This window comes from Anolis sagrei, chromosome 7, assembly GCF_037176765.1.
Source record: "Anolis sagrei isolate rAnoSag1 chromosome 7, rAnoSag1.mat, whole genome shotgun sequence".
NCBI classification, from domain to species: Eukaryota; Metazoa; Chordata; class Lepidosauria; order Squamata; family Dactyloidae; genus Anolis; species Anolis sagrei.
Genome location: NC_090027.1, coordinates 27,162,631 through 27,177,715, shown reverse-complemented (window position 1 = coordinate 27,177,715; position 15,085 = coordinate 27,162,631).

Below are 15,085 nucleotides of genomic sequence, written 5' to 3'. Positions count from 1 at the left end.
TTAAGGTTTAGCTAAGTAATTTACAACATGCAACGTACATTACATTCCTCCAAAATAAAAATCCTGGATCCCAATCCAGTCAGAGACATTGTTATCTGAAAAGACTGAAGCTTGTATATAGCAAGCTGACCAAAAACCGGTTCTGCATTATAGGATGCTTGTGCCGTTACACCCAGACGTTATAAAAATAAACTAAGATGTGCTGCTCTCTATGTCTGAGCGAACTGCGAATATCTTTCTTTGGAAGCTTGAGACATTCAGCAACTGAGACTATTAAAGGTTGAACATCAAAAAGGGAATATTTATTCTTCAAAGCCCTTGCAGACTTGGCACAGTTCATCAAAGTTATAAATAGAACAGTCAAGAGGTGTAACCACAGAGAAATTCTTTCTTTCCCTTCTCCTTCAGTCATTTTTCCCCAGAATGGCAGATAAGATTCTGGAATCTTTTCACCCTAACCCTAAGCTGCTGTGGTTAGAAAAATAGCAGGTTTTTTCCCTATCTATAGCTCAGGGTTAGTTCTGGAGATAAAGCAGTGAAGTCTCTCTCTATATCTACATAACTCAATTTCTCAGTAGGCTGCTCTATCTATAATATCTCAATCTTCAATCTCTCAATCAGTTATAACTCAATCACTCAATCAAGCTTAGCTATCTATAGTATCTTAATAGTCTTAATATCTTAATATCTTCCATCTATATTTCAATATCTCAATAACTATCTTTATCTTTCTATCTATTTCTCAATATCTATCTCAATACTCAATAGTATTTATAATGATTTTTCCAGAGCTAACCACACCAACCACCAGCACATCTGAAGTTCCTTCTCTAACTAAAAAGGCAGGGGAGATTCCAAAATGGAGATCTCAAGCCCAGGAGAAGGGGCAGGCTCTAAACCCAAAAAGCTGCTCTCTAGGCCAATAGTTGCAAAGAGGTCTGCAGGCTGGCTTTCAGGGCTCTTGCAGAGCTGCAGCAGCCCTGGGAGAAAATGCAAGGGGGGAGCAACTTCAAGCAACTGTAAGGTAAGACAAACCAGTCTCCTGGGAGACGGAACAATGCTATTTGACACTATTTCAACTGCCATACCCCAGTGCTATGGAATCGTGGAATTTGAAGTTTGGTGAGACACCAACAGTCTTTGATAGTCAAGACTAAAGACCTTTTAAAACTACAACTCTCACACACAGCCATGGCAGTTAAAGTGGTGTCAAAGTGCATCCGGACTAACATTTTTAACATTTTATTCTACACATTTGACCCGCCCTCTGTGATTGATTTTATTATGTTATTTTGTATTGTTTATTTCATTTTGTTGCATTATGTATTTTTGTTGTGATTAATTTTCTATTGTTTTGTATATTATTCTGTTGTATTATTTTTGGGCTCATCCTCATGTTAGCCACCTCAAGTCCCCATTGGGGAGATGGTGGCGGGGTATAAATAAAGTTTATTTATTATTATTACAGTGTGGATGTACCTCTAACTTCAGCTCAGTTGGCTCTTGATCCACTTGTTGTTCATTATGATATGCCTAATCCCTTGTATAACTAGCTGGCTCTCACATTCATTCTCCATGCTGAGGAGCCTTTTAATTTCCAGACATTATTGGACTCCCACTCCTTTACCAGTGGCCCCCATGCTAGTTGGGGCTTATAGGAGTTGCTCAGTATAACAAGTAGGGGGGCTTATTTTGGAAAGGAACAGAAGAAAAAGAAGAGGAGGAGGAGGAGGAGGAGGAGGAAGAGGAGGAGGAAGAAGAACTTTATTTTTCTACCCCGCCTCCATCTCCCCAAAGGGACTCGGGGCAGCTTACATGGGGCCAAGCCCAGGGAACATACAATTAAAAGCAGAACAATAACAAAATGCAATTTAAAGCATAAAACAAACATAACAGTAATAGACAAGCATCAAGCAACAAAAGAACTAAAGGGGGTGGAAGGCCAAAATACAGGCTGATTAAAGAGTAATTGGTTCAACAAGGTGGATGAAAATGTATGATAGCATAGGAAATATCATTCAAACAGAGCAATCTAACAGGATCAGAAATAATTCAGTTTGACTTATAAAATCTGAATAGTAATGTAATATAGGAAATTCACGTTGAATAATTAGGTTGCTGTTCCACCAATTATAACAGTGTAGAAGTTTGATTTGAGAATAAAAATTCCAACAACAGAACACCACTTAGATTGGAATTAGGCTTCTTTGATTAAAAGCCACAAAACAAAAGCTGTACGGAAAGCTAGAACTTTCTTCTGGCTGAAAACTCTTTTTGAACGCCCACTGGCCACCACCAATTTAAAAGCACTGATAAGCCCTTGGCTTACTTGAGGTATCTTAGGCAAGAATGTATTGGATTAGCCCTCAAGCTTGTGTTCTGAGGTAACACTAAAAGATGGTTCTTTAAATTATATGCTACCACCATAGACTCTTGATTGTTACAGGAAAGTGCTTTTAAAATTCACCCACAGAAGCACACGTGAGGCAGTTGTTGTGAACAACAAAACAATAATGTTTATTTAAGAGAACTGGAACAATTCAGTTATAAAGCTTAGCTGTTTCAAAAATACTGATTTAAAAGCATGTGGTTACTTTAAACAGTTCAGACTTAGTTACACAGGAACATTTCCCTCTCCCGCCACAGAATTTACTGACAGGATTTATTCTCTGACAACAATTCAAAACACCTCCACAGATAGTCCTAATCCTGGATCTATCTCTTCACTCCTCAACCAGGTATTTCCCTAATATATTGTCGAAGGCTTTCATGGCTGGAATCAATGGGTTGTTGTAGGTTTTTTTGGACTATATGGCCATGGTCTAGAGGCATTCTCTCCTGATTTTTGGCCTGCATCTATGGCAAGCATCCTCAGAGGTAGTGAGGTCTGTTGAAACTAGGAAAATGGGTTTATATATCTGTGGAATGACCAGGCTGGGACAAAGGACTCTTGTCTGTTGGAGCTAGGTGTGAATGTTTCAACTGACTACCTTGATTAGCATTTGATTACCTGGCAGTGCCTGGAGCAATCCTTTGTTGAGAGGTGATTAGATGTCCTTGTTTGTTTCCTCTCTGTTGTTGTGCCATTCTAATTTTAGAGTTTTTTTAATACTGGTAGCCAGATTTTGTTCATTTTCATGGTTTCCTCCTTTCTGTTAAAACTGTCCACATGCTTATGGATTTCAATGGCTTCTCTGTGTAGTCTGACATGGTGGTTGTTGGAGTGGTCCAACATTTCTGTGTTCTCAAATAATATGCTGTGTCCAGGTTGGTTCATCAGGTGCTCTGCTATGACTGACTTCTCTGGTTGAAGTAGTCTGCAGTGCCTTTCATGTTCCTCGATTCCTGTTTGGTAGGGTTGGGCGGTTTCATTCGTTAATTTTGTATATCGGTTTTTCCCCCGTTAATTTCCCATATATGAAACAATATCAAACTTTTTTCCAAACCTGGAAGTGTATTTTCAAAATCGAAACAGCATGCGCCAAATATTTTTGTATTTCCGTCCATTTCGGAAATACGTAAATGGCTAGATGCTTTCTGGGAGCTCTCCTCTCTCTCCTCTCCTTAGCCAGTCAGAGCCTGAAAGAGGAGGAGGAGGAGGAGGAGGAGAGGGCAGGGAAGGCGCCGGCTGAGCAAGCGAGCGAGAGGGCGAGCGACCCTCAGTGGGAAGGCAGCCCCGTCCCTCCTTCCTCACCTTTGCGGTGGGTGTGCTTCAGAGGAGCCGGGCCCGAAACGGCGGCAGCGCTTGAGGGCCCGCCAGAGTGAGTGCCTGCCTTCCCTCCTTTCCCTTCCTCTTTTCTTTCTTCTCCTTTCCCTCCTCTTGGTGGAGAGAGAAAGAGAGAGAGAGAGAGCCCGCAGGACTCAGGAGGGTGGGATGGAGCTGGGAGCAGCGGGGAGGCTCAGTCTGTTTGCCCTGTGGCTCTTTTTGGCAAGCATTTTCTGCCAAATATTTTTTATTATTATTAAAAAATAATAATTAAATTTAAAAAATATTGAAAAAATATTGGAAAAAAATCGTTGATGCTTTGCGCATGCGCAACCGCGGGCGCCATCTTTACAAAACGTTTTGTAAATATTAACGAAATTTCGTAAATACCAAACTTTTTTTTATGGAAAATTTCGGATATATTTTTAAATACAAAACGCTGAGGCACCCTAAAAACGAAACGATATTAGAAACAAATTTTTCCGTTGTTACCCAGGCCTACTGTTTGGGCCTTGCTGCGTTTGGTGGTCCCTATGTAGGCTTGTCCACAGCTGCATGGAATACGGTAGACTCCTGCAGAAGCGAGAGGATCCCTCTTGTCCTTTGCTGAACATAGCATTTGTTGGATTTTCTTGGTGGGTCTGTAGATAGTTTGTATGTTGTGTTTCCTCATCAGTTTACCTGTGTGGCCAGTGGTTCCCTTGATGTCTGGCAAGAACACTTTTCCTCTGGGTGGATCTTTGTCTTAACTCTCGTGGCTTGTTCTCGGTCTTGCAGCTCTTCCGATGTCTGAGGTGGAGTCTCCATTGGCCTCTAGAGCCCAGTTGAGGTGGTTCAGTTCCTCTTGGAGGAGGTGAGGTTCGTAGATTCTTGCACGGTCTGCCAAGGCTTTAATGGTGCTTCTTCTTTTGACTTGGGTGATGGTTGGAGAGTTTATGTAGATATCTATCTGTGTGTGTAGGTTTTCTGTAAACTGTGTGACCCAATTGTTGATCTGGTTTGCAGATGACTAGGACATCTAGAAAACACAGTCTTCCTTCATTTTCTTTTTCCAAAAAGAAATAATCAAAATCATCTATATATAGTGTTGTAAATTATTATTGTAAACAATCAGCAGCCCAGTTTTAAACAGAATTAAAGTGAAAACACTTAATTGCCAAAGAGGCTCAAAGTGTGGTGAATGTTCAAGTCAACTGAATTATCCTACCAAGTAGAAGAAGAAAAATGCTTCTGTATGAGCTGAAGTTGTACCTAACAGAAAGAGGTGATGTAAGAGGAGGATCTCCGTATACCAATAGTAGCCTGCAAATAAGCTTTCATAGAGGTGATTATAGATCAGTCAACAACGATGCTGATCAGTCACGCTATTGCTCATGCCAATTGTTGAAAATGCTCTTTGGGGGCCTTTTACCCAACCGCAAAGAATTGCTCTATGGGTTTTGTCCAGAATGCTGCAAATGCTGGGATGAGGACAATTAGTTTAGGAATATTTAGGGGAGCTTTAAAGGATTTTTATTAGTTCAATTTTTCACACCCTTCCATGTGTAAAACCAGATGGCCTGGCTTCTAGACATGTAACAATGTTCAAAGGGAGCCATAAAGACTCTAAAAAAGACCTCAAACAGCTTTTTGGTACATAAACAATTCCTCTGTTTTACCTCAGTGGATTCATGGCTGCAAGTGCTTGCCGCCTGTCCTATTCCACATTCTTTTGACAGGCTTATATAGAAAAATTGGCACTGCAGGGATCAAATTGTTGTGACATAAATAAACCAGAGCATCCTGGGTGGCTGATGGAGAAACAGTGTGAATGGGCCGAGAGCATGATTGTGGGGCAACCTTTACATGATAAAGGGCACGAGAGGGACACATTTTGGAAAGGTTATAATGGATGGTGATTCATTTATTTATTTACTTCCTGAGAAGAGTGTATGGATTCCTCTATACTTGGGGCATGTATTCTATCATAAATCTGTTACTTACAATTTCTACCCCATTTTGTGACTAAACAACAACAACCCACACAATTCTTTTCTCAAACAGCATTCCCTTACATACCTACTATATACACATCCTTCTCCATTATATATAATCCCCCTCTGCATATATATATGTGTGCATATACTCTTGCACACATTCATGTACACAAACTAAAAGCTGAATCACAAATGTTTCTGAAGTCTAAAATCCAAATGATAACTGTGTTTGTGTTACCATGGTAACCCCAAAAGTGAGGTCCATTCAGCAGTGGAACTCTCTGCCCCGGAGTGTGGTGGAAGCTCCTTCTTTGGAAGCTTTTAAACAGAGGCTGGATGGCCATCTGTCAGGGGTGCTTTGAATGCAATTTTCCTGCTCCTTTGCAGGGGGTTGGACTGGATGACCCATGAGGTTTCTTCCAACTCTATGATTCTATGAAAAGTGTGATTTAGGCTGATAAATAATATATATGTAACAAAAGTTGTACATTTCATTAGTAACGTATTCATGGATTGGATGGCCCTTGTGGCCCCTTTCAACTCCAGATCTCTGTAATTCTATGAAAATTCATCATTTCACCCTTTTCTCCCATATGGTCCAAACTAGACATTATAAAAGGTAAAGTTTGTCCCCTGACATGAAGTCCAGTCATGTCTGACTCTGGGGTGTGGTGCTCATCTCCATTTCTAAGCCGAAGAGCCGGCGTTGTCCATAGAAACCTCCAAGATCATGTGGCTGGCATGACTGCATGGAGCGCAGTTACCTTCCCGCCAGAGCAGTACCAATCGATCTACTCAAATTTGCATGTTTTTGGACTGCTAGGTTGGCAGAAGCTAGGGCTAACAGCGGAAGCTCATGCCACTCCCCGGAATCAAACCTGCAACCTTTTGGTCAACAAGCTCAGCAGCTCGGCGCTTTAACCCACTGTGCCACCGGGAGCTCCTAGACACTACAAGAGATACTAAATATAAATTATTTATTTATTTAGAACTTTTATATACCGGTCTTCTCACCTCCGATGAGGGACTCAGGCCGGTTTACAACAGAGGAATTCATACACAATAGTTAAAACATCCTATAAAACACTAACATAAAACACATTAAAATACAATCATATAATTACATAAGGCCAAGTCATCAGAATAAAATCACAATTCATCACCATCCATCTATGTGGTCAAGGGTTATTGACTCACTCATCCAATGCCAGATTCCAGAGCCAGGTTTTCACCAACTTTCTAAAGGTCAGGAGGGAAGGGGCAGTTCTAATCTCCAATGGGAGAGAGTTCCAGAGCCGAGGGGCCACCACCAAGAAGGCCCTGTCCCTCATCCCCACCAGACACGATTGCGAGGGTGGTGCGACTGAGAGCAGGGCCCCTCCAGAAGATCTTAACAACCTTGATGGTTCATAGGGGAGAATCCGTTCGGACAGGTAAACTGGGTAAACCCATTTTCCTAATCCCAATAGACCTCATTACCTCTGAGGATGCTTGCCACAGATGCAGGCGAAACGTCAGGAGGGAATGCCTCTAGAACATGGCCATATAGCCCGAAAAAACCTACAATAACCCACTGATTCTGGCCATGAAAGCCTTCGACAATACATAGATAACTAAATATTTCCTCCTTCACTTCTTCATAATATTTGGAACAAATAACTGTGATCCTTCAGAAACATGAAACTAATTATGTTCAAAACCAGAGAACACAAAGAACTAAATCTTATTGGTCAGACTCATTTAAAACAGACCCATTGATTCAACTCTTGGAAATCTCATTATTTCGAGGAGGCTACTCTTACTTTCTTATCAATATTTGCTCAGCCTTTGCCTTTGCTTTCCTCTGAGAGAATCCGACTTGCCCAAAGTCACCCAATGGGTTTCCATGGCCAAATGGAGATTCAGACTCTGTTCTTCAGAGTCTCAATCTAATACTCAAATCACTATTGCTTGCTGGTAGTATTCTTGGGCCACTCTTGTGACTAATAATAGAATTTAGCCATAGGCATATATTGAAGCAAGATGCTATGTGAGCAGAGATACAATGGACTTTTTCCAAACTGTACACTGGGTCATATTGAGGCATGAAGATTTTATATACAGCAACATATCCTGAATAACAGAATACATAAGAGATAAATACTTGATAAGAAGAAAACAAAACTTCATGGCCCCACCACATTGTTCTGTGAAGGTCATGTTCTTAGCTTACCGTGAAGACATTCAAGAGATGAAAAATGCTCCTGCATATATTCACAAAGAGAGCACAAGTACCTTGGAGGCTTGTCTCAAAATGAAGAAAGCACTCGATTCTTTCTTTCTTTCTTTCTTTCTTTCTTTCTTTCTTCTTTTTTTTTGTATTCCATTTGCAATAGAGGCGCACAACACTTGCTGGCATACAGAAACTGGGGCTTTCTGCTAGGAACATTTTAGGACATTTTCCCCACCCTTCAAATTACAACCCAGGCTTTCTAATTTTGAAGTGGTTACTGGAACAACCTGCAGTCATCTTGTGAAAGTGTAACAACATACCAGTGAGAACACATATTTATTACAGGTTATTGCAGTTGTGGCTCAAGGAACAGATGGGGAATAGCATCTGTGGAATTTCTGTGTTTTCTGAAGTATCGTGCCATTTTATGATTTTGAAGCAAAAGCTTCCGTATTTTTTCCACCAGCACACATATACCCAAAACACAAAGTGAGAGCATATTCCACAGTTTTTTCACACTAGTGAATATAAGGTTCTGATAGAAGCGATTGTATCAATACCTGGTACTGGTTTGAAAGTTTTATTTATTTATTTAAGACATTTATATGTCATCCTTCTCACCCCGAAGGGGACTCAGAGCAGCTTACAACAAGTAAATACTAGGCCTGGGTAACAACGGAAAAAATTGTTTCTAAAATCGATTTGTATTTGGGGGTTTTTTTTGTTTCGATATTTAAAATAATTACAAAATTTTCCTTTTAAAAAGTTCGATATTTACAAAATTTCGTAAATGGTAAAAAATTAACGAATCGATTTCCGAAACAATAACGAATCGATTCGTTAATGGCGGACGCGACCGCGAAATACGCTAAAAAACCTCCAAAACCTTCTGAAGTTTCCCTCTCCCTCTGTTGTTGACTGTTGGTGTGATATTATAATTTTTTTTCACTAATTAAACCATAAAACTGGCCCAGACATGCGGAAATAATAACGAAACGACCTCAAAACAATAACGAAACGAATACAATATTGAAATACGAAGCATTTACAAAACGTTTTTGAAAATTCGTTTTTTTTAATAATTGCTCCAGAATGGTTCGTTATTGTTTTGTAATTGAAAAAATTAACGAATTATTAACGAATTACGAATTAACGAAACGAAACCGCCCAGCCCTTGTAAATACTATATATTATATTATTACCATAGCACAATATTAATATTATATATTACATTGTACTATAATATTATACTGTAATATTATTAGTAATATTATGTCAAAACCCAGAAGCGTTAAGTAGAGCCAAACACAAGATAAAAGGTTCAAACACAGTTTATTTACACAAAAGAGTCTTTTAAAGCATTTAACTTCAGTGCAGTGAACTGAGGCAGTAATTTGGCATCAAAAACGAAGCAATACCAACAACAAAAATATAACCCGGATTATATCGCTGTTTAATCCGGGTTAACAGAAAAGTTCAGCAAACTGCTTCAAAGTTTACACAATTCAAAAACACAGTCACAGGAGATGAAAAACGGAGTCCCAAAATGATGCAAGGTTCAAACACAAAGTTAGCAATAGGAAAGTCCAAGAGACAAAAAAGTTGGTCAAACCGGTCCGTAGGCAAGCCATTGAGTAAAGATAAACATGGGAACACAGGAGCACAGGAACACAGCAACACAGGAATCTGTAGTCCAAGGACCCAAGCTCGAGCGTTGGCAGTAACAAAGATTCACATCCCAAAAGAGACACTTTGCCTTCTGCAAAGAGCCATACAACCAAAACCCACTTTTATCCTAAAGCTCCTCATTAGAGGATGATGAGCTCCCCACCCTTTCCTCGTCGCTCTCAGCTGCCTCCATCCCCGCAGCTGAACCCGAGCGCCTATCTCTCCACCTCTGCCAGCGTCTGCCAAGACTTAGGTCTTGCCAAATGCTCCCCAGTTGCCAATCCCCTGTGAACCCCTCAAATTCATCACTGGAGGTGGGTTGGTTACAAATGTCCCTAATCTCTTGAACACGGGTCCAATCCAGCTCATCCTCTTCTCCCATATCACTCCCAGACCCATCACTCCTTTCAAACCCCACGAAATCTTCGTCCTCTGTAGAAGCACTAAGTATTTCCCAGATGCGCTTCCTCTGAAGCTCCTCGTTGGACTCTTGATCGAGAGTAGCCTGCTTTACTCCCCTGCTCTCCTCCCCATCTCCCATTTCACAATTGGAGAAGCCCTCAAACGTCTCAGAATCACTTGGGGCCATGATTATCTCCCTAATGCCCTTTCGCTGCTGTTCCTCCTCTAACACCTTTGCAGACCTCTTCTTCCTTCTACCAGTGGTAGTAACGTTACCATCACGCTGAACTACAACATATTACATTTAATATAATATATATAATTATAATATCATGTTATTATTAGTAGTATTATATTGTATTATATTATAATATTATCAATATAATATTATATTATATTATATTATAAGCACAATGCAGGAAACAAGATGGAACAAGTATCTCCTTCAGTATGGATAATTACAACAGAGACATATAAATACTAGGGCTGGGCTATTCGTTTCGTTAATTCATTAATTCGTTAAAAATTCGTTATTTTTTGAATTACAAAACAATAACAAAACTTTTTTTTTAACCTGGAAGTGTTTTTAAATATCGAAACGGCAGGCGCCAAAAAATTTTGTATTTCCGTCCATTTCGGAAATACCTAAGATGGCCGCCTGCCGATGCTTGCTGGGAGCTCTGCCGGCTGAGCAAGCGAGGGAGAGGGCGAGCGAGAGGGGCGAGCGAGCGGCGACGGTGAGAGCCATTCAGCTGTGAAACTCTCTGCCCCAGAGGGAGTGCGGTGGAGAGGGACTCTTTGAAACAGAGGCTGGATGGCCATCTGTCAGGGAAGGGCTTGGTGGGCCATTGACCTTCAGTTTTGGAGTTGTAGTTCACCTACATCCAGAGACCACTACAGACTCAAACAATGATGGATCTGGACCACACTTGGCCAGCGAGAGGGGTGAGCGAGCGGAGAGCGAGAGGGGCGAGCGAGCGGAGAGCGAGAGGGGCGAGCGAGCGGCGAGCCGAGCGAGAGGGGCGAGAGAGCGGAGAGCGAGAGGGGCGAGAGAGCAGAGAGCGAGAGGGGCGAGTGAGCGGAGAGCGAGAGGGGCGAGTGAGCGGAGAGCGAGAGGGGCGGGCGAGCGGAGAGTGAGAGGGGCGAGAGAGCGGCGAGCGAGAGGGGCGAGAGAGCGGAGAGCGTATTCAGGCTGTGCCTCTCCATTGGAATGCAGGGAGCATGATTTAATGCGCTCTTCGGTGCTATGAATCATCAGTCACATGCCTAGCGCCAGAGAGCTGATAAAAGCAACAGCCACTGAATTTTTATATACAAATTTGCTCAGTGATCTCAGTGTCTGTTTATGAGAAGTGCGGTTTTATCTTCCCCTGCCTCCTTTCTTCTCTACTTGTTGGTATATTTAGGGTTTTTAATTTATTTTTTGCACTTACTTATATTCTCCGCTGGCATGCTTGGTTGGCAAAAAGGGGAGAGAAGTGATGTGAAACTTGCATTTGAAATCTAGGAAACGTCTCCCTCCCCACCTAACAACATAAAAACCAGCAAAAGCCATAACAATGGGTACTTTGCAGTCAAAGTTAAGTGCTTGCCATTCCATTCAGCCAATACTCGCCTCTCTCATTGAGATCAATAGCATCACAATTATTTGGTTTTGCCAACATTATGGCAAGCGGAGAGCGAGAGGGGCGAGAGAGCGGCGAGCCGAGCGAGAGGGGCAAGAGAGCGGAGAGCGAGAGGGGCGAGTGAGCGGAGAGCGAGAGGGGCGAGTGAGCGGAGAGCGAGAGGGGCGAGTGAGCGGAGAGCGAGAGGGGCGAGTGAGCGGAGAGCGAGAGGGGCGGGCGAGCGGAGAGCGAGAGGGACTCAAACAATGATGGATCTGGACCACACTTGGCAAAAGCACTCAATATACACCCAAATATGAACACAGATGGAGTTTGCGGGAAATAGACCTTGACATTTGGGAGTTTTAGTTACGGGGATTTATGGTTCACCTGCAATCAAAGAGCGTTCTGAACCCCACAAGCGGCGAGCGAGAGGGGCGAGCGAGCGGCGAGCGAGCGAGAGGGCCCGCCAGAGTGAGTGCCTGCCTTCCCTCCTTAATAATAATTTAAATTTAATAATAATAATTTTAATTTCTCCTCCCTATTCTACTAAATTAATAATAATTAAATTCAAAAAATATTTTAAAAATATTGAAAAAAAAAGGGCGCCATCTTTACAAAACGTTTTGTAAATATTTACGAAATTTCGTAAATACCGAACTTTTTTGGGGGAAAATTTTGTAATTATTTTAAATAACGAAACAAAAAAACACCCCAATTACAAAACGATTACAAAACCAAATTTTTGCCTTGTTACCCAGGCCTAATAAATACTTCTTGAAACACATTGGCCAGATCCCTACTGGTGTCGGATGCATTCACAGATTTAGCCATATTTTGTCAAGTGTGGAAGTTCCTCATTTAGTTCAAAGTTGCAGAAGTAGGATTACACATAAAGTATCAATTGCCTTCAATAGCATGTTTGAATGTATGTTCATTTATGCAATCTTGACCAACACAGGCAGCACATAAACCGCGTTGAGTCGCCAGTTAGGCTGAGAAACGGCGGTATACAAGGACAGTAAATAAATAAATAATAAATAAATAAACACCCCATGTGGAAATTTGCAACCTTAATATAAAATCTCAGTTGCCATTTTCTTACAAAATAAACCAAATGATTATCTGCATGTTTTTCTTTCTTCTAGTCCTTTATTTTAATCTGTAAAGGCAGAGTAATGCCATATTTCGCTGGTAGTCAAATACCTATCTCCCTATGCCCATAAAGTAAAACAAGAGAGGGCCAGCTTCCCATTCCTTAACACAGGATTTTATTAAACCTCAGGTTGACATTTACTGAAGCGTTAAGGCATATTTTGATGATTCACGAGTACACTCATAAGCAGCTTAATTTTGCTCTGCTTTCAGTGATGAACTCCAAATTCCCTACGATTCATATTAAAACTTAATGTAATGGGTTGCTCAGCCTTTGGCCTGAAACCTTCATTATTTTTTCCTGTCATTACTTCACACATTTGCTTCCTTTCATGGTGCCAATAGTAAAGCTTAAGGAGTTGGCCAAATGAGCTGGGTAGCCATCTATCCATTTCCTACTCAATTCTCTCCACCACCACCCCCCAACACACACACACACACACACACACATACTCATCTATGGATGTAATTCTTCACTCAGTTTCTTCATGAAGGTTGCAATGATGAGTAATTTCAGCAATTTTCTCCCCATGCAGACTTTGAAGACTATTTTCAATTCATGACTTATTGTTTGCAAAATTCACATGTAGTTATTTTGTACAGAAAAACCCCCACTTTTGTCATAATATTTTAAAACAGAAATTGAAACCACACATATTTATTTTGGTTTTGGTGGAGAAAATTTGTTTTATATGCAAATCAATAATATGGAAACTTTATGCAAAAAGAAAAACACTTTATCCCAATGTGCTCCACATAGAACTTGTAGCTTGAATCAAGTGAAAAACTGTTAAGAAATACCACTCCATTAAATGTCACACTGTAGAGGGGACTGGCATTTGGAAAGCAGTTGCATGGCCTTCTGATTGTCTGTGATATTAGGAAAGAAATGAAGTAACTTGAAGATGGAGTATGATTTCTCTCAGAAAATTGGGACAGTCGATAAAGTTTCTTTATCAGTTTATTATCCTTCTTTATTAGTTTGTCCCAGAATGTTTCTTTAATTTCAAATCCATTTTTGTTCTCCTCTCTATAGCTCTCTTTAATTTGCCAGTATTCTAGCCAGGTCATTTTTGGCTCTATTGTTCATATCTCGTCCCATGTTTTTAATTCTATGCTTTGGTTGTTTATTTTTAATAATTGATTATATGTTAACCACTTATTGCTGGGCATATCTCTCCTTTGGTTTGCCTCATTTGATGAGTACCACATTGGAGTCTTCAACAATTACTACAATGGGAAACAGAAACAGAGCAAATTAAAGAGGTTATGGTTAAATGGGCAAAGCTACTTGGTCATACAATTGGGTTAGGAAAATGGGAAGAAATCTGGACGAAAAAATTAAGATATACCTACGCTGTAGAAATCAAGGAGAACTCGTACAAGATGTTCTACGTGTGGTATTTAACACTAGAGAAGATATCCAAATATAGTAAAGGAAAGATTGGAAAGAAATGTTGGAAATGCAAGAAGCATATAGGTTCTTTTATACACATGTGGTGGGAATGTAAAAAGGTAAAGGAACTATGGTATGAAATATACAAAAAAATAGAAAAAAATTACAAATAAAATTTGAATTTAAAGCTGAGTATTTCCTACTAGGCATCATAGACTTTCAATTGAATAAAAATGAAGAAAAGGTTTTGTTTTATCTTACTACAGCGGCTAGAATTTGCATTGCAAGGTTCTGGAAGACAGAAGAGACAGCAAAAATAGAAAATTGGATAGAAAAAATAATGGACATTATGAATATGGACCTATTAACTCAAAAACTTGCCCAAAACAGATCAAACTCAAACAGAACAAATTGGATCAGTCTCATATTTTTTTTTTAAAAAAGAACAAATATGAATTATAATAAACACTGCATGAATAATAATCTCGGTTAAGAGGACAGATACACGTAAGGCGACATGTTTACTATGAATTGGTGGGAAAGGTGTTAATTAATACCACGAAAAGTGATCTGGAAGGGACATTAGAAAACTGATAAATGTATGTATGTATGATGACTGTTGCTATGATCATTGTAGTGTTTTTTTTTCTTTTCGTCTGTCTTTCCGTCATGTATTGTCATCTCCTTTTTTCTAACCTTTATACTTTTTTGTATTGATGTTCTCCCACTTTCGCTGTACAGATGGGATACTTGTGGAATGTATTGGGTATTTTAATAATTTATGTGTTAAAAATGCTTATGTTTTATGTGTTCACTGTCTTTTATGTCTTTAATGTCACCTACCTATCAATAAAAATCATTATATATATATAAAAAAGGAAATTGGGGTAACTCATTGGGTAACTCAAGTTTCAGTTTCAGTTTGAAGTCTAAAGCTGTTATCCGAGATGCTGAACATATTTTGGT